This window comes from Malus sylvestris, chromosome 16, assembly GCF_916048215.2.
Source record: "Malus sylvestris chromosome 16, drMalSylv7.2, whole genome shotgun sequence".
NCBI lineage: Eukaryota > Viridiplantae > Streptophyta > Magnoliopsida > Rosales > Rosaceae > Malus > Malus sylvestris.
Genome location: NC_062275.1, coordinates 12,480,702 through 12,502,015, shown reverse-complemented (window position 1 = coordinate 12,502,015; position 21,314 = coordinate 12,480,702). Strand labels below are relative to the sequence as shown.

General features: G+C 38.6%; 1 pseudogene; it reads right to left on the bottom strand.

The window, feature by feature from the left end:
- Positions 1-893: 893 nt before the first annotated feature.
- On the bottom strand, positions 894-5,165 carry LOC126609118 (uncharacterized; annotated as a pseudogene).
- Positions 5,166-21,314: the final 16,149 nt, after the last annotated feature.

The window sequence follows — 21,314 nt, the reverse complement described above, 5'->3', positions numbered from 1 at the left end:
TTTGCCCGAACCCGTCAAGTTGAATCGTTGGCGGCGGAAGTGATGAGTCTCAAGCAGGAGATTAGAGGGCTCAAGCATGAGAATAAATAGTTGCACAAGCTCGCACACAACTATGCCACAAACATGAAGAGGAAGATTGACTAGATGCAGGAATCTGATGGTCAGATTTTACTTGATCATCAACGGTTTGTGGGTTTGTTCCAACAGCATTTGCCTTCGTCTTCTAAGGCTGTACCGCGTAGTGAAGCTCCAACTGATCAACCTCTGATGCCTCCTCCTTCTGGGACTCCGCCGACTGCTGAAGCTTCTCCTAAGCAGCCTTTGTGAAGGCTCCCTCTTGTATTTATATGCTTAATGTTCCTTTCGTTTTTATGAATGCAAAACTACCTTGCAAGAAGTTGTGGCAGAGATTGCAAAATCATTACCTGCATAAAGGAACACAAGTAGGACTTAAACACAAAAACCAGAAAACAAGAAAAAAACAGAACAAGAACATTTAAAATAATTCAAAATAAAGATGAAAGATAGAAAGCTTGGGTTGCCTCCCAATAAGCGCTTTCTTTAACGTCTTGCAGCCGGATGATGTCTCCAGTCACACTTCCCTAGGTTCCATGGCATGGAAGTGAACTTCGAATGGAAGGTGATACTTGAAGTGATCCGGCATTTAGACTAAAAACTTCCCCAATTTGCAGTAAAATCAAATGATGACCCCCAAACTATAATTCTGCAATCAACTCCAAGGGTGGACATAACCCAAATACAAAGAAAAGAAATAATTCAGTTTAGCACGCAAGAAAATTGAAAATGACAGAAAAAGGCAATGAATAGAAATATTGGGTTGCCTCTCAATAAGCGCTTGTTTTACGTCCGCAGCCAGACGGTACCAAGAGTAATCATCCAAAGGGAACTGGTTCTTGGAGAGGTACAACCTTCACATCATGCTCCGCAAAAGACTCGTAATATGGCTTGAGTCTATGCCCATTCACTTTGAACACGTATCCGGTCTTTGCACTTTGGATTTCCACTGCACCATGAGGAAAAATATTTGTTATAACAAATGGACCAACCCATCGAGAACGAAGCTTACCTGGAAATAACCGAAGGCGAGAATTAAATAGAAGAACTTTCTGTCCAATGACAAAGCTCTTCCTTAAGATCATCTTGTCATGAAATGCCTTTGATTTCTCCTTGTATATTCGACTAGACTCGTATGCATCATTCCGGATTTCGTCTAACTCATTTAATTGAAGCTTCCTTTGCTTTCCAGCAACACTCATGTCCATGTTGTAGGCTTTGATTGCCCAATAAGCTTTGTGCTCTAACTCTACTGGAAGACGGCATGGTTTCCCATAAATTAACCGAAATGGGGACATTCCAATAGGAGTCTTATAGGCAGTCCTATAAGCCCACAATGCATCGTTCAAGCGCATGCTCCAATCCTTCCTACTAGGACTCACAGTTTTCTCCAAAATTTGCTTCACCTCACGATTTGATACTTTTGCTTGACCGCTAGTTTGCGGATGATAAGGTGTAGACACCTTATGTGTGACATTGTACTTCCTAAGCAACGCTTCAAATGTTCGATTGCAAAAATGACTCCCTCCATCGCTAATGATTGCTCTAGGTATTCCAAATCTTGCAAAGATGTTACTCTTAATAAAATCTGAAACAACTTTTGAATCATTAGTTTTGGTGGCTTTTGCTTCCACCCATTTAGAAACATAATCCACAGCCAATAAAATGTAAAGAAAACCATTTAAAGATGGAAATGGTCCCATGAAATCAATGCCCCACACATCAAAGATCTCAACAACCAAAATAGGGGTTTATGGCATTTGATTTCTTGGGCCCAAGTTACTTGTTCGTTGACAACGATCACATGTTGCACAAAACTCGTACGCATCCTTAAACAAACTAGGCCAATAAAAACCACTCTCTAACACCTTCAGGGCTGTCCTCTTTGCTCCAAAATGGCCACCACATGCATAAGAATGACAAAACGTTAGAATAGATTTAAACTCAGATTCGGGGACACACCTTCTAATCAATTGATCAGTGCAATATTTCCACAAATAAGGATCATCCCACTCGTAGTATTTGGCGGTTTTGACAAGCTTATCTTTTTGAGCACGTGTAAAATCATCCGGAATCTTTTTGATGACATAATTGATAATATCTGCATACCAAGGGTCAGTAATCTTTAATGAAAACAGTTGCTCATCTGGAAAACTTTCACGTAAAGGAATGAGATCTTCCTCTGTGTTTGAATTCACAAGTCGGCTAAGATGATCTGCTACAACATTCTCACTCCCTTTCTTATCCTTGATCTTCAAGTCAAACTCTTGAAGCAGAAGTATCCATCGAATGAGTCGTGGTTTTGCATCTTTTTTTGTGAGTAGATACTTCAAAGCTGCATGGTCAGAAAACACAATAACTTTAGTCCCAATCAGATAAGATCTAAATTTTTCTAAAGCAAATACAACAGCTAGAAGCTCATTCTCTGTTGTTGAATAATTCAACTGTGCATCATTGAGTGTTCGAGATGCATAATAGATGACATGTGGCAATTTGTTGACACGCTGCCCTAGAACTGCACCAACAGCATAGTCTGAAGCATCGCACATTAACTCAAAAGGTAAACTCCAATCTGGTGGCATGATTACAGGAGCCGTGGATAACAACTCCTTAAGCTTATTGAATGCTACCACACACTCTTCATTCATATCAAATGTTACATCCTTTTGAAGTAAACGACACAAGGGTCTAGAAATCATTGAGAAGTCCTTCATAAACCTACGGTAGAAACCAGCATGTCCAAGAAAAGAACGAATCTCCCTGACAGTAGTAGGGATGGGTAAAGAACTAACAAGTTCTACCTTAGATTTATCAACTTCAATTCCCTTTTCAGATATGATATGCCCTAGAACTAATCCATGCGAAACCATGAAATGGCATTTTTCCCAATTTAACACTAGATTAGTTTCTTGACAACGTTTTAAAACTAGGGACAGATTATGTAGACATGTATCAAAAGAATCACCATAAACTGAAAAATCATCCATGAACACTTCAATTATATTCTCAATCATATCAGAAAAGATACTTACCATACACCTTTGAAATGTGGCAGGGGCGTTGCACAGTCCAAACGGCATCCTCCGGTATGCAAATGTGCCAAATGGACATGTGAAAGTCGTCTTTTCTTGATCCTCCGGAGCAACTGCAATTTGATTATACCCAAAATAGCCATCAAGAAAACAATAATGAGAATGACCAGTTAGCCTTTCTAACATTTGATCAATGAATGGGAGTGGAAAGTGATCCTTGCGTGTGGTGCTATTTATCTTTCGATAGTCTGTACAGACTCTCCAACTATTTTGCACACGTGTAGGCATTAGCTCATTAGCTTCATTCTTAACAACTGTGACTCCAGATCGTTTAGGGACTACTTGAATAGGGCTTACCCACTTGCTATCCGAAATAGGATATATGATACCAACATCAAGAAGTTTGATAACCTCTTTTTTTATGACTTCCATCATGAGTGGGTTTAAACGGCGTTGAGCTTCCCTTGTTGGTTTTGCACCTTCCTCCAACAGAATCCTATGCATGCATGTAGCTGGATTTATACCTTTGATATCTGCAATGCTCCAAGCTATGGCAGTTTTGTGATCCTTCAGTACCCGGATCAGTTTCTCCCCCTCTTCTGCTGTCAGTTGTGACGATATGATGACTGGTAATGTTTCATCCTCTCCCAAAAATGCATACTTCAAATGTTCAGGAATTGGTTTAAGCTCCAATTTGGGTGCCTGAATCACAGAAGGAAGAGTTTTTTCGTTAGAAGTAGGAAGAGAAATAAAATAGGAAGAACTTACCACGAATTGGTGAAAGAGACTCAAGAGAGGCCAATGTTTGGATTAATTCTTCTTCAATGTGCTCTGAATAGTTAAAATTTTCATGTGTAATGTTATGCACTAATGCCTTCTCTAAATTATCTTGTTCCACACCTTCATTAAAACAATCATGCACAATATAGTCAAACACATCAATAGACAAACAAGATTCTAATTCACTAGGATACCTCATAGCATTGAAGATTCTGAACTTGACGCTTTCCCCCTCAATTTCCATGGTTAAGGTACCATCGTAGACATCAATCTTCGTCCGTGCTGTTCTAAGGAATGGTCTTCCCAATATAAGAGGAAGTGCAGTAGGCATAGGATCATGTTCCATCTCAAGAACAAAAAAGTCAGCGGGAAAAATGAGTTCATTCACTTGCACAAGTACATCCTCCAATAGGCCTTTGGGATATCTATTTGAACGATCTACCAACTGGATTACTACCTTTGTTTCCTGCAAGTCTCCAAGGTTTAATGACTCATACACTGAATATGGCATCAGATTGATGGATGCCCCCAAATCACACAATGCTCTCCCAAACTCTTTGCCTCCAATTACACATGGAATGGTAAAGCTACCGGCATCTTTCAACTTCAGTGGTAGCTTTCTCTGCAAAACAGCTGATACTTCCTCACTTAATGCCACAGTTTCTTGATCATTGAATCTCCTCTTGTTCGTACAAAGCTCTTTAAGGAACTTTGCATACTTGGGCACTTGTTTTATGGCATCTAAAAGAGGTAAGTTCACTTGGACTTTCCAGAAAGTAACCAAGATTTCCTTATCAGTTTGCTCTTTCTTAGACTTCATAAACCTACGAGGAAAAGGAATAGGGACACATGAGTTAAATGAATTTTGAACTTCTTTACTTACCTTATCAGAATCTCTTTTGTTCAATTCTGTATCTTTAGGAAACTTTTCAGTTTCTGTTGAAGCCTCATCTTGCTCAAAAACTTCTTTTCCACTCCTTAAAGTCACAACATTCATCTGCTCCGCATTTGGATTCACCATGGTTTGGCTAGGCAACCTTCCTGGTTGGTGTTGTTGCCCCATCAAACTTGCTAACTGACTCATTTGGCGCTCAAGGTTTTCAATTGCTTTGTCTGTTTTCTGTTGATGAGATTGAGTAGAGTTAGCTAAAGAAGCAATTAAATCATCAAGAGACTTACTTGGAGCTTGTTGTTGTTGAGGGTGAAATGGTGCCTGCGGTCTTGCTTGAAAGAAGCCAGGCGGACGGTTATAGTTGTTGGGAACAGATTGTTGTCCATTGTCTTAATTGTTCCACTTTAAGTGTGGATGATCGCGCCATCCTGCATTATAGTTGTTGGAATAGGGATCATACTTTTGCCTTTGCTGCCCTTGAAATCCTCCTAATGCATTAGCTTGCTCAAAACCACCTTGATCCATCAACGAATGGCACATGTCTGTGGCATGTCCCATCATTGAACATACACCACACACCTGTTTTGGAGCCACAATAACCTGTTGCACAAGATTAGTCAAGTTAGCTAATTGTAATTCAATATTAGAATTAGCACTTACCTCGTTAACTTTCTTAAAAGGTAGCTCATCTCTCCCTCCAAATTGTCGTGTGTTGCCAGCAATGTTCTTTAGCAATGCCTTAGCATTAATAGGCGTCTTGTCCATGAATGCTCCTCCACTTGCTGCATCAAGCATTACACGATCAGTACCATACAATCCCTCATAAAAGTATTGTATTAGTAAATGCTCTGAAATCTGATGGTTAGGACAAGATGCAACCAAATGTGTGAACCGCTCATAGTAATCTCTAAAGGGTTCTCCATGTTGTTGTCGGATTGCACATATGTCTTTCCTTATGCTTGCAGCTTTTGTGGCCGAAAAATATTGCTCCAAGAATGCGTGCTTCACCTGGTTCCATGTGTTCATTGATCCCGAAGGTAAATTGTAAAGCCACTCCTTTGCCTTAGCTTCCAATGTACGGTTATCAGCCATGCCTTCTTATGGTTCCTCCTCCTCTTCCGAACTTAAATGTGGTGGAGAAGATGGTGGTAAAGACACCGATGCACACTTTTGCTTGATTTTTCTCTGAAGCTTTCGAAATGTTCGTTCAATCTCTGGATCGTAGGAAGCTAGATCAATGCTCTTAGGCTTTCGAGTATGCATATACTACAAAAATTACCTGAAATAAACCCAAAACCAAAAACACTAAGTATACAAGAAATAGAAAATAATAAAAGTAAATAAAAATAAAAATAATAAAAATAAAATATAAGCAATCAGAAATAACAATCCCCGGCGACACGGCACCAAAATTTGGTAGGTATAAAAGCACACCACAAAGTAGCACACAAATATCCTATTAATTTTCCTTATTAACACTAAGATTTGTCAATTGTAGCATATGAAAATAAGGGTCTTTCCCGCAGAAGATTGTTTTATCCAAATACTTAAAATGTCCCAAAAACAGGGTGGCCGTCTCCACTGACCAGCCACCGAACAATAATTATTAGACTAACTTACACTTATCCAAATGCAACTAAATTTCATACACATAAACTAGACACACCAAGCTATGCTCACACAAATATTTGGGATTTTTGGAGTTGATTTGCTATTTAAATTAAATCGTACAAAAACAGTACAGAAACCGATTTTAAATAATACCAATAGATTTTAATTCACAAGTTAAGAAAATGAGTTAGGGGACATGCTATCCACCACCAAATAATCATGCAAACATGTTATGTTTTACTCAAATTCCTCTTATTTCCGGATGAAGATGCTCAAGTTGGCTCAATGTTAGAACACAACCTATTACTCTTTCTTACGTAGTATGTTAAGAGAATGACGTTTTCAACTTAACTTAGTCCCTAACATGCAATCTAGAATGGCGTGTTCATAGATTTAACAAGTAGAAATCATTAAGAATAAAAAGAGTTTGAGTCATCACAAGGCATCGTAAGTACTGGCGTTGTCTTACTTATCCTAGAAATCGGTTCACATGTTAACCACAATTAACAAGTGCTACTCTAGAACATATGTAGGTCCTCATTCAACAAGGGCAGGTAAACATATATTCATAGCATTAAAATCCTAGATATGTTCACTATGTATGCATCCATAGAAACACATAAAGAATTTATCAATGACATAAGTAGTGAAACAATTTTCATCCTTTCATAAAAGTCATTCAAACAAAATATCACAACAAACTTGCAATCATATTCGGGGCTTCAAAACAGCCCCTAACTACTAAAAATTAGTTACACATTATTCTCAAATTAAACCAAAAGTAAACATGAGTTTGAGAAGATAAAACCAAGAAAAATAGAGTGAAGCTTCTTCTTCCTCTCCTGCCGTGTCTCTCTGCACTGTCAGTCGCTGTGTCTCTCTGTGCTTACTTCTTCTCACGTCTCCATCTCTCTTTTGCAGTCTGCTTCCTTTATATTTCCTTTTTTATTCTTCTCCACGCTGTCCGTCCACTTCTCTCTTTCTCCTCCTCTGTTATCCTCTCTTTCTGCCTCTTTTATTCTTTCTTTTTGTTCCTCCCATCTTCTGCCCGTGTCTGCCCTTGTCTTTTTTATTCTTCCACCTGCCTTACTCTCTCTTCTGTCCCCGTGTCTATCTTCCCTGCCTTTGTGCTTCTATCTTTCTGCGCTGTCAGTCGTCTTCTTTTATTTTCTGCTCCTCTCGTTTCTCTTGGTCTCTCCCCCACCTCTTATTCTTTTATTTTTCTTTTCTGCTTGCCACTCATTCCGTGTCCTCCTTCATGCATTTGCTACTGTATGTTAATCATTCATCATGATTTTATGCTTTCTTTTTTTATGTTGTATCTGAAGTGCCCCTTTGCTTTTCTCTTCTTTGTCCGTTGCCTTTAGCCAAAGGGCAATGACAATTCAAAGCACCAAGCCCATCATTTTCTCATTTCATTATTTTCTTATTCCTTCCACCATTCCATGTCTTCCATGCCGTGCTTTCCTTTCCGTCCCATTTATTTATGTTGCTCAGTGTCTTTTTTTTTCTTTTCAGCCCATTTTGTTTGAAATTAATCCTAAAACAAAATTAACTGTACATTAACACAAGGTAAGGTAAAATGCCACAATTTTAACACAAAAACATCACAAAGACTTTAGAAATGGATGGTATAAATGCATGAAATATATGAGTGATCAGGTATAATGACAGTTTGAAAAGTCTTGTTACATATATCAACCACCGCTTAACTGGGCATGTGGAAAACATGATACTTTTGTCGTTATTTCACGGACACACATGACCCTTAACGTCCTCTAAGTTTTTTCTTAATTTGTGTTTTTCACCAAAGCCAACTAGGTTGTGGTCATACTCGCTAAATTCTGAGGCACAACATACGTGCATCATAACTAATGAGCATTTCCGTTTCTCATAGTAAGATGTAGCCATGCACACCATATGCACACCACATGCACATTATGGAAAAAAATTCACAAATTTCTTGAAATGAACACTTGAACCAAAAATTGTTCCCATCACCATCCTACAGCACGTCAAAACTTGAAATTTATTCCACAACCCATACGCCCCAACATGAAACACAAACCCTAATTTAACTTCCAAGTATTAATTAATCTTACAAACAACTCATTTATTCCATAAATCATTGATGAAGGAACTTGGAACTAAACACCCTACCTTACTATGCCTGCCAAAGCTTCAGTTACCGGAAAAAATGGAACTTTCTGGCCAAAATAGAAAATATGGTACAAAATCTAGCTCACTCTTTTCACCTTTCTTTGGACTTCCATATCTTCAAAATCGGAGCTAAGAGATCTGAGGAAGGGAGAGAAAGGAGAGAGAAATCATAAAATGAGGGAGAGAAATTGAGGAATAACCTATTTATATGTGGGTATTTTAGTAATTTCGATTTTGTGCATGTCGGTTTATCCTATTTCTGCCCCAAGATTAAGAAATTGTCCCATTTTGGGGTATTTTCTTAAATTATTAGCGTTTTACGTTTGGTTTGCTTTACTATTAATTTTCATGTGGTGCTTTTACGGAAGGTACTTTTAGCATGTAACACTTTTATTATGGGGAGTAGCTCAACTTATGAGCACATGTAATGTTTCTTCATTTTTTTGATGTGTGATTTATACCCTTAACATGCACCCTCACGTGTGGCGAACTTTTAAGTCTAACACGTGGACAATAACAGATCCAGAAAGTATTATTAGGGGGTCTGTAAGAATAGCACGTGTAGTGTGCAAAATTTATTTGACAATAATAGCATGCAAATCACTATTTCATCGAGTCTTGGTAGGCCTGAAGTCATTTGCAAAGGCATATTGCTCTCTTGTTACGGCCTCATTTGAGTGGGTAACTAACATATTCCAAGGCTACTCCAATATGAATGCTTAACAAAGGAACATACTTATCTTGAACACAATACCAAATTGATTGATACCATTGCATCTCATTAATATGTTTGTCCTGAATAATGATGCTTTGTTCATTCTCTAAGATTCCCATTTCATTTACTTTGCATTTTTGGATAGTCTTTTACTTCATTCTTTTTTTTTTTCTTCCTACAATTGTAACACAACCAACCAACAAGCCAGAGATAAACAATATTAGCACTAGATTGTAAACCAAAACTTTCGACCAACCCAAATTATAAAGAAGTAAAATAATAATAATAATAATATGAGATGAAAAACATAGATGCGTTGTACGTCCAAATCTAAGCATGCCTTGCTGCCCAGTAGTCCAAGCTCTCCTCTAAGGCATTTTATCAAACAGTTAGAAGGCATACATGAAGGACAACTCCAACCTTCAAAGGGGCAGCACCCAAGTCATCCATGGAGATTTATTGGAGTTCGGAGGTCAGCTGACCCCCTTTGATCGTAAGTCGGTCTACCCCTGCATGTGGACAACATAAATTAGGTGACATGGATCACATGTGGCCGTTAAGCTTCACATGCGGGGCAACCCACTTTGATGACATAAAGAAAGTTGACGTTTCACCCTCAAAATAATTAGCAATATGGGAGGTAACCCAAATATTTATAAATGCATATAAGGTCCTTTTTTCCGATATGAGATTTATATCTCAACAATTCGTTTACTTATGATTTTTTTTTTCTCGAGGAAGTGGACATTTCATTAACAACACAATTTAAAGACTGGGCATATGTCAAAGAGTTCATGGTCTCTAAAAACCCCTGCACCCGAGGAAAATCACATGAAAAATACCCCAAACTAGGAAAAAAGACCACATATGCGAACTAAATAATTATTTTTTGTTTTTGGGGCCCCGCCCCCCGCTGGGGCGGGGCGTTGTAGTTGGAGAGATGACCAAAACCCTATTCATTACAAAATCAATAAACTCGAAAAAGATAGATTATTCTGTGAAAGAATTTTTGGGCCTATAAAAAGTGGATTTGTGCTTGTGGAAATTATCAACTAATCGGAGTGTAAACACGAATTTTGTATAACAAATGAAACAAGAACATGTGCACAAAATAAATGTATTTGTATTAATGTAGGTTTAGGGTTACACTCTCTTTACAACTTTATCCTCTTATTTGATCTCTAAAACGTGTAGATGTGTGATGTAGGGGTTGTTGATCGAAGGGTCGTGATGACTTGATTGTGGATGAAGGATTGCTTCAAGGATTTGTCTTGTGGCGAAAGAAGAACCGGCACATATGGTGGTGCTTGTTGATTCTTCAAAGGTTTTGACGAACACAAAGTGCTTTATGAATTCTTCTAAGTGTTTTGAGGATTTGGTTGCTTGAGCTTTGGCAACGTCTGGGTGCTTGAATGATTTCTGAACCCTTTTCTTTGTCTTGGAGCCTACAAAACCACCAAGACTTGATTTGTATCTTGGTTCGTAATTTGTGACTTTACGCCATCAATTAATATTTCATTTAAATAAATATAATACAAATAAATCAATACATTTAAATTGATTAATTTATTTAATTTAACTTAAAATCTAATGAACCATTTCTGCCATATATTGACACGTGTCCTCTTGATGACTAGTCCAGTTTTTTGACGAATCACATGCCATGTGTCAATTTGTGAGACACATGACACATGCCACGTAAGCCCTCTCATGCCAAAATTTAATGCACTGGTGAACATTTATTTTCACCAAAATTTGCATGTCAATTTGAAATATCTTCCTAGTTATATTGCAAATCTTTTAGATAAAGCTCTTAAAGAATTAGAAGGCCTAGTATATTGCAATGTTTGATTTGATCAAAATTTTGTTTTTACAGATTCGGAATGAGAAACTGTCATCCTATTTAATTGAATTGGGCTGCCCTGGATCTGACATATGTCTTGGTAGGAGTAAGAGTAACATGAAACTCATAATTATAGGTGTATTGAATACTCCCAGTTGAAAAGGGAATTAGTCTATGGTCGATTTAGTAACAAATAATAGGAATTTATAGTTGTACCACGTAAAAAAATACTTCTTTTGTGGAATTAAACATTCCCCTTCGTTTAGAAAGAAATTAAATTATGTGTATGTCCAAATAAGCAAATATGTCATTGGGGGGAAGGCGGTGAGTGATGTTAACAAGGGAAGGGAAGTTGATTTGTAGACCATCCTAGACAGCGTTCATAAGTCACGTCGGACCATCTTCAGTCCAAAATGAAAATTCCATAACTGCAGCGAGCAATATTGTGAGCAACACCATTGGCCTGTCTCTTGACATGGTTGGAAGTGATCTGGGAAGAAGACGGACTTCATCCACCAATACCCCTTCCTCCCCAAAGCATTCATCTGGCCTACAGACCAATGGTATCGCCATCGATGAGTCAGATTCCATTTGGAGAGGGACCCCGCATCCAGTGCAAACGATACTCCCACATTAAAAGCATAAAGTTTGATGTATAACGATACTCCCACTGCAAAGCATTCATCTGGCCTACATACTAATCTTTCTTTCAGTCATTCCCTTCCCGTAATCTATTAGATACCAAATATATTGGACAATTGACTGAATATTCCAAGGCGCATTGATCTCTGTTTTAAGAACTTGTGTCTTCGATGGAAAAAGCATAAAGCTTTACGGTTCATCGATATCGGTTTTCTGTATCTGCTTCTACCTCTGCTCGCACAAGTCTGAGCTCTGATTTTTGTCTCATTTCTCCAATTTATGTCTCCCATTTCTGATTTAGGGTTCTTATCCCAAATTTGATTTCCGAATTCTTGTTTGGAATTACGCACACCAAGTGTTTGATACTTGTTCCCTGCCAGTTTCTACGAAGAAAAGTTGCAATGATGGTAACCGCTTCTCAGTTGCAGATCTTGTAATCGCCCATTACGTCTCTCATTTCCTCTGTTTCTACGTCTATCATTATGAAGCTTGATGACACCAATTACTTGACATGGCACTTTCAGATGCAACTTCTGCTGGAAAGTTATGGAATTATGGGGTTTTTCGATGGTTCCAACCCTTGCCATTCTCGATTTTTTTATGAAAATTCTGCTGATTCTGATGTTCTTTCTGGTAGTACTTCTGTTGGGGTCGAGTCAGATACATACAAGATATGGAAAATGCATGACAAAGCATTGATGCAACTCAGTTCTACAACTCTTTCATCTCCTGCGATTTCTTGCTCCTTTGGGAGTAATAGTTCTTTGGATTTATGGACTCGACTGAAGGAACAATTGTCAACAGTTACTCACACCAGCATTTTCCAAATGAAATTTGAGTTGCAAACTATCAACAAAGGTAATGATTACATCACTTTCTATCTTCAAAGGATTAAGGAAGCTAGAGATTACTTGTTTGCTACTGGTGTTTGTTTTGAAGATAATGATATTGTAATACTTACACTGAATGGTCTGCCATCTGAGTTTAATATCATTAGGTCAGCCATTAGGAGTCGTGACACTGTTATTCCACAAAGATCTTCGTTCCCAATTGCTCGCTGAAGAAGTAATGATTGAGGATATGAATAATGCACATATGCTCACTGCTTTGGTTGCTCGACAATCTGATTTCAATTCCAAGAATTCTAGCTTTTCTTCTCATAATAATTCTGGTGGTTTCTCATCTCAGAATTCTAACCCCAATTATCAGTTTAATGGTTACAGAAGCTTTAACAACAAGAATAAAGGCAGGGATAGGTTCAATTCTAATAACAGGTTTGGGAATAACAAGCCCTTTTTCTCCAACTCTGAATTTGGAATTTTCGAAAATTCTCCACAATAGTTTGGTTCATCTCCAGCAATGACTTGTCAAATATGTGGCAAACATAATCATCTTGCAGACACATGTAGATTAAAAAATGCTCCTGTTTCTCAAGGGTGTCAAATATATGGGAAAAACAATCACTTTACTGATACATGTCAATTTAGAAATGTTGGGCTAAATTCAGGATGTCAAATTTATGGTAACTCCAATCACAGTGCTCCTTTCTGTTTCCAGAAGAACTCTATTACTCTAATGAATGCTATGTATGCTCACACTAACTCTCGAACTCAGTCTAATTCTTCATTGCCATCTGCCCCACCTCAGCAAGTATGGCTCACTGATTCAGGAGCAACAAACTACATGACAACATAATTGCAGAATTTGTCTCTTGCAACACATTATCCATCAAATGAGACCATACAAGCTATAATGGTGAAGGTTTAGCCATATCCCATAATGGCTCCACAGTCCTTAAAACTCCATTAAATCTAGTTTTATATGTTCCCAAGTTAACACATAATCTGTTGTCAGTTCATAGAATCTGCTTGAATAATAATTGTTGGTTAATATTTGACACATTTTGTTTCTAGATTCAATACAAAACCATAGGGAGGATAATCTACAAAGGGTTGTGCAGTAATGGGTTGTATCCTATCATCTCACCAACATCCACTGCTTATTCAAAACATGGATATGCTGTTGCTTTCTTGGACAACAAGTCAACTCAAGGTTATGGCATAACAGACTAGGTCACCCTTCTAATCATATAGTATTCCAAATGTTAAGAAAGTCCAATGTGTCTTGTAATATTGATTCACTACCTATGTTATGTTCTACTTGTTTGGAATGAAAGTTTACAAAACTTCTTTTTCCCTTGTCTCAGTCTAAGTCTGTAAAACCTTTTGAGATTGTCCATAGAGATGTGTGGGGCCTAGCTCCTTGTTTGTCCATTGAAGGGTTCAAATATTATGTAACCTTCATTGATGAGTGTAGTAAACACAATTGGATTTTCCCAATAAGTAATAAAAGTGACGTTTACTCTACCTTTGTCTCATTTTATCAATACATTGTCAATCAATTTGATGTATCTGTTAAAATATTACATACAGATAGGGGATGGGAGTATATAGAGAAATCCTTTCAAGCCTTTCTTTGGGATAAGGGGATTGTTCATCACATGTCTTGCCCTCATACTCCTGAACAAAATTGCCTAGCTGAAAGGAAACATAAGCATATCATTGAGACATCCATTATGACACATCGCAATCTAGATATCTAAATGACACCTGGAAGGCACGTGCGGGCCGACACTCGAATGTGACGGAAGCCTTAATTGTATAAACAAATACGAATATTACGAAACAATAAATGCTAAATCACGACAATAATGATGTAAGGTCCACAAGAACGAAATAGAAAGATCAAAGCTTACAAATCCGAAGCAAGAGATGCAGTATGTCCAGAGCATACCAATAACAAAATGTTAAAGAAAAGTGAGCATCAATTTACAAGAGTCGAGAAGGACTATACATAAATAGAAGAAGCAGGATCACTGGTATGGAAAAGCCTCGAAGCTCGGGTCGTACTCTTCTTCACTATGTCCTAAGAGGGCGCAAAAACAAAAAATGTAAGTGGACCATAATTTATAATAATACTAATAGTACGAAAACCAGTTTATTTTAGAACATAATAACCCCCTATTTTGAAAACATATATAATACTACATATAGAATTTATAAAAACCCTAGCATGCCATGCAAAACATTTATAAAACATCTGTAAATCATATCCGTGTTGTACTCAACTAGGGGTATCATAGTCGCCCGAAGGCCAGTACCTATCCATCACCCAAAGGTGAAACTGAATAACATGTCCATCAACTAAAGGTGAAGCTGTATAAAATAGCATACATCCACACCGACACTAGCCGCAACTAGTGAAGTTGTCTGACACCGCTTTCGGCAATGAAGCTGGGGGTATATAATATATCATATCTCACTACTCCATCATCTATATCATATGGCCATCGATAATACCCATGGTGTGCAGATGTGCCGTATGATAGCACACTAGGTACGTATCGAAAACATAACTCAAAACTCATATCAAACCTCGAACTATCTTCATAACCATAATAAATCCATCATATAAATTGTTTATACCATACTTAGTGTCTCCGTATTTAGATCTCGTATAAATACTCGGGGGACTCAAATGTAATTATGTAATAAATGAAGGGGCAAATATGTAATAAGTGAGGATCCCTTATTCTATAAAAGGACCCCTCACTCTCCTCATTAGAAGAGGTCAATTCTTAGGTCATGGGAAGCCTCACTCTCACTCGCAGAGGCTCTCATCTTCTCATCCTTTCATAAACAGAGAAATACAATATCAGTGTGGACGTAGCCCAAACATTGGGCTGAACCACGATACATCTTGTGTTCTTTACATTTCTTGCAGATTCACGGTCGGATTTACATTGTTCCAAGACATTTCCGGTTTTGTGCATCAACATTTGGCGCTGTCTGTAGGAATTGACACGAAAAGCTATATCAGTTCTCTTTCATTTTTTTCACCTCCACCGTGAATTTGCAGAAACCAAAGTCACCATCATACTACTACACCACTGCAGCACCGTGAATCTGACTACTATACTTGTCACCATCATACTATTACACCACTGCAGCACCAAAGTCACAGTTACTTGGAAGCATACACGTTTGGTTCCTTCCCATTACCAATATCCAGAGATCTGATCTGATTTCTCCATCTTTGTAATTGCTACTGTTTTTTAAGCTTTAGCTCTCTCTCTCGCTTTTTCTCACTCACTCACTACCACAATTGCCGCATTTTCTTTTCTTCCCTCTGTTTATCACCGATCATTCTCCAATCATTTTTTTTATTCGAGGAAATACGACGTTTTCCTCAACTTCAGAGGTGAAGACACTCGCAGGTCCTTTGTCACCCATCTCTACAAAGCTCTGAACCAGAAAGCCATCCACACTTTCATCGATGTCGAAGAGCTTCGAAAAGGCAACCACCTCTCCGACCTACTCACAGCCATTTGAAACTCGAGGGTCTTGATCGTAGTTTTCTCACCAAACTATGCTTCTTCCACCAGGTGCCTCAAAGAACTCGTCCAAATTCTGGAATGTATGGACTCGGACGGCCAGACTGTGGTGCTCGTCTTCTACGACGTCGATCCGTTTAACGTTCGCAAGCGTAATAAGAGTTTTACCGAGGCATTTACGAGACACAAGTACCGCAAGACCGTATAACGAAGGTACTACACCGTCTCCGGCGAAAATCCTGACGAGAAAACATTATACCTCTATGGATCCTTGACCCAGCAGTGTTAGAGAATGGCAGCTCGGATCTCAGCTATCTTGAATGGAGGAGAGGCACTTAGGTTGAAATTTGCTTCGTCATGGTGGTGGTTGTGGATCCCATTAACGTCATTGATAGGGTTGGCAGCTTCTTGCCAACTAGCTGACAGCAAATTGGTTTTGGAGATTTACAAGAGGTTGGCAGCTTCTCGCCAACTAGCTGCCTATTGAATCTTGATAAGTTGAAACCCAAGCAACTTCTTCGTATTTAGTCTAACAGCATATTGGTTTTGGAGATTTACAAGAGGTTGGCATACTCGATCAGCCTCCAGTTCATTATCACCAACTCCTCATTCAAGTCCGCTCTCTCTGCAACCAAATCAAACTATCGGTGGTGAGATCGGACTGCGATGAAAATGCCCAACAGGAGATACACGGGTTGACCGAGAAAAAGAGAAAAGCAAAAGTAAAAAAGGAAAAGCATTTATGGGTTGTCTTCCATTTGGGGGTTCCAGCTGAAAGAAGCTTTCCCATCCATTGTTCTCACTTTCTTCGGATTCCCTTCTACTCATTCCTCTCGGCGTAGAGACAAACTGTAAAGATTAATTGGGTGCACATGCATGACAGCAACACACAGACAGAAAGCAAAAGTAGAAAGCAAAAGAGGATAAAAAGAAGCAGACATAATTGCAGTGGTGATGACATGTAGAAAAGGGAATTATGGTCGTGACCTATTGAGCAGAGGGTCGGATTTATTTTTTGAATGATGTAATTTATTTTTCTTATCTTTCAAAGACATCTATATAAACCCCATCAAAGGATATATATATATATATATATATATATATATATATATAATAAAAAATAAAAAATAAAAAAGGCAAGCCCAAAATAATGGGCTGGAATGTTATGTGGAGGGCGAATGCCCATATGCCCAAAAGAGCCAGACCCTCTATTATCACCAACCAGGTGATCAAAAGTACGTCCAGTACTACAAAAAATTATTCGGCAGCCTGCTGCTATTACCACTAACCAAGTGATCAAAAGTACATCCAGTACTCCAAAATTATTCGACAGCCTGCCGCTATTATCACCAACCAGGTGATCAAAAGTATGCCCAGTACTAAAAAATTATTCGGCAGCCTGCCGCTATTATCACCCACTAGGTGATCAAAAGTACATCCAGTACTCCAAAATTATACATGAGCATCACTCATGTCAATCATACATAAACATTCATGACCATCATTCATGTCAACATTCATGAGCATCACTCAAGTCAACATCCATGAGCATTACTCATGTCAATTAGCATAAACATTCATAAGCATCACTCATGTCAATCAGCTTCGAAAGCTTTATTTACAGAGCTCCAGCTTCGAAAGCTTCATTTACAGAGCTCTAGCTTCAACAACTTCATTTACAAAAGCTTCAGCTTCGAAAGCTTCATTTACAAAGCTCTAGCTTTAAAGCTTCACTTGTAAAGCTTCACCTACAAAGCTTCAGTGCAGAGTATACAAATACCGCATCCAAACAACCGCCACTTCAGCCCATACATGGATTCAATTTGAAGTCTCCAGCCAACAGACTCTATTGATCGAAAACTTGGGGGACTACATTATGTACCATATATTGGGCCTCAATTGGGCCTCATGAAAAATACTTGGGGGACTTAGCCCATTATTTATGTACTGAAGAGCGAGCCCTTATTTTATAAAATGGACTCCTTCACTTTCATTAGAGAGCACCCATTATTCATGTACTGAGGAGCGAGCCCTTATTCTATAAAAGGAATCCCTTACCATCATTAGAAAGCATCGCCGCCTACTAAGCAACCGCCTCGCCGCGAGTATCACTCATAACCCATCACTTATGTATTAAGGAGCGAGCCCTTATTCTATAAAAGGGACTCCCTCACCATCATTAAAGAGCATTGCCGCTTACTGAGCAACCGCTTTGCCGCGAGAATCAACCCTAGCCCATCATTTATGTATTAAGGAGCGAGCCCTTATTCTATAAAAAGGACTCCCTCACCTTCAACACCACAAGCCGAGCCAACAAAGGCAACATAAGCCATAAGCCAAGCAGCCTCGCAACATGTGCTATTCCTAGTTGAGCATCATTTCACATTAAGCACCGCCTCATATCAAGTATTCAGTTCTAAACGACATCTAGTTACTTCGGCCCACACATGGACTGAATTTCAAGTCTCCAGTCAAAAGACTCTCTTGACTGAAGACTTGGGGAACTACTGTTTATACCATACTTAGGGCCTCCATATTTAGATCTCGTATAAATACTCGGGGGACTCAAATGTAATTATGTAATAAATGAAGGGGCAAATATGTAATAAGTGAGGAGCCCATATTCTATAAAAGGACCCCTCACTCTCTTCATTAGAATAGGCCAATTTTTAGGCCATTGGAAGCCTCACTCTCACTTTCAGAGGCTCTCACCTTCTCATCCTCTCATAAACAGAGAAATACAATATCAGTGTGGACGTAGCCCAAACATTGGGCTGAACCACGATACATCTTGTGTTCTTTACATTTCTTGCAGATTCACGGTCGGATTTACGTTGTTCCAAGACCCTTCCGGTTTTGTGCATCAACATAAATCATAATCGACATACATAGAAATCCATATACGCAAATCCAATAATTCATATCCGCTCATGAAAACATAATTTCAATAAATCATAAAATTCCGTAAAGCAACTTAATTAAATAATGAATTCTATAAACCCATACTTATGGAAATCCGGAAAACATAATATAAAACACATTAAATGCATGAAATATGAAATGCATGCTAGGCTAATATTTTATAAAAATATATAAGTTATGAAAGGGTCCACTCATTGTATTCTAATACCGAAGGGCTGCTTGTACTAGGATAGGTTGGGTCACCTTCAACTGATGCACCTATACATAAAGAGATTAATTTACATTTGATAAAAACTCTACTAAAACATTGAAATTTGGAAAAACGGAGCACGCAGAATCAGGACGTCAAAATTAGTCTAGAAGGGGTCTCGGTCGAAACCCGAAAAAGTCAACGGTCATCGTTGACCAGTCAACGGTCAACATTGACCAGTCAAGGTCAATGGCTTGCTCTAGTCAACAGTCGGGTCGGGTCAACCCGGACAAAGTCTTAGCTTAGGGTTAGTGGCCGACTTCATTTGGGTTATATTTAGGTGGGTTTAGAGCTTGGGCTAAAGACTTAGGCTAGCCCAAAGATTAGGACCTAGGCTAAGGGTTTAAATATGGGCTAAGGAAAAGCAGGCCTATTTAATAACGTAGTGGGTTGAGCTAATTAGGTTTAGGACCTGGGCCCAGATTTAAAAAGGCCAATAGAATGGGCTCCCAATTGGGCTAGGCCAAATTGGCCCAATTCTTCCATGGGCCACCTGAAAACATTGAAGAAGAACATCGGACTTGGGGTTTTCGTCGGAAAACTTCCCTGACTCCGATCCGGGGTCAAACCTTAATAAAAAACCTTCATCCAAAAGCGAAAATGAAGTCAAAGAGTAAGGGTTCGAGTCTTACCAAAATGGAGCGACATTGACGTTGAGATCGGTAAGAAAATGGCCTAAAACTCACATTCACTCGTTGGAAAAACTTGGAAATATCTCCCTCGATATATTTCTGCATCCAAACCACCCCACAATGTCTTAAAATACCCTAATCTGCCCTACAACATAAACTAAAGGGGGTCTAAGTGCTTACCTTAGTTGGAAGGTTTGTGATCTCACCAGAGTCACCATACCCTGACTACACAATGTCAAAGGATGAGAAAAAGTGAGAGCTAAATGTGAGAGAGAAAACGTAGGGTCATGATGACAGCAAATGTGGTATGGTGGTTGTAGTGTGTGTGTGTGTGTGTGTGTGTGTGTGTGTTGGTTGCGTCGGAAGGAAGAGCACCGAGAGAAATAGATGTTTCTAGAGTGAAAGAGAGAGCATGGGGGAGGAGAAAGGAAAATGGCACCAATTAGAGGGTGCCACATGTCACCCATGTAGTGGTCCAAAAAGGTTAGATATTTCCACTACAAATTTACCAAAACTTCCTCACATTTAAAAAAAATTGTTACGGGTCGTTACACATTACATTGTTATAGACAACATCCTTACCTCCTTCATTTTGGTCTTATGCAGCTCAAGCATATGTCTGCCTTATAAATAGGATGCCTTCTCCCACATTGAATAATAAATAGGATGCCTTCTTAGACCTTATAACAATACCACATCTTAGAACAATGTGACTTATACAGCTCAAGCATCTGACTAAAGGTCTCACTACCTCGGATGCCATTCCAGAAATACAACATCTTAGAACCTTTAGTTGTTCTTGTTACCCATTACTTAGACCTTATAACAATACCAAACTTTAATACAAAGTGCATTTTCTTGGGGTATGCTTCTAAGTTCAAAGGATACATATGTTTTAAGGCTACTAAGAAAATGGTTTATATATCTAAGCAAGTAATTTTCGATGAATCTGAGTTCCCTTATCCCAACTTAAAATCTCCACTCAAACCAGTTAGTTATTCATTACCTACATCAACTGTTTTCAATCATGTTATGGTTCCAAATAATGATAATGTGATGGTTGTGCCTCCTGTTTATTTTCCAAATCATACTCAGTCTAGTCAATCACAATCTGTTTTAAATAGGTCAATGGAAACTAGAACTCAACCTACCCCTATTATTATCACTACAAATCAGTCATTATCCTCTTTTGTCAATGTGGTACCTAAATTCCAGCCTTATCAACTTCAAATGGCTATTTCTATTCCACCACTCAATTTGCATCCCATGCAAACTAGTTTAAAGAGTAGGATCTCCAAAAAAGTTGCATTATTGTGTGTTATACATGAGCATGGAGGAGTTGATCTCACTTAAGTAGAACCAGTTAC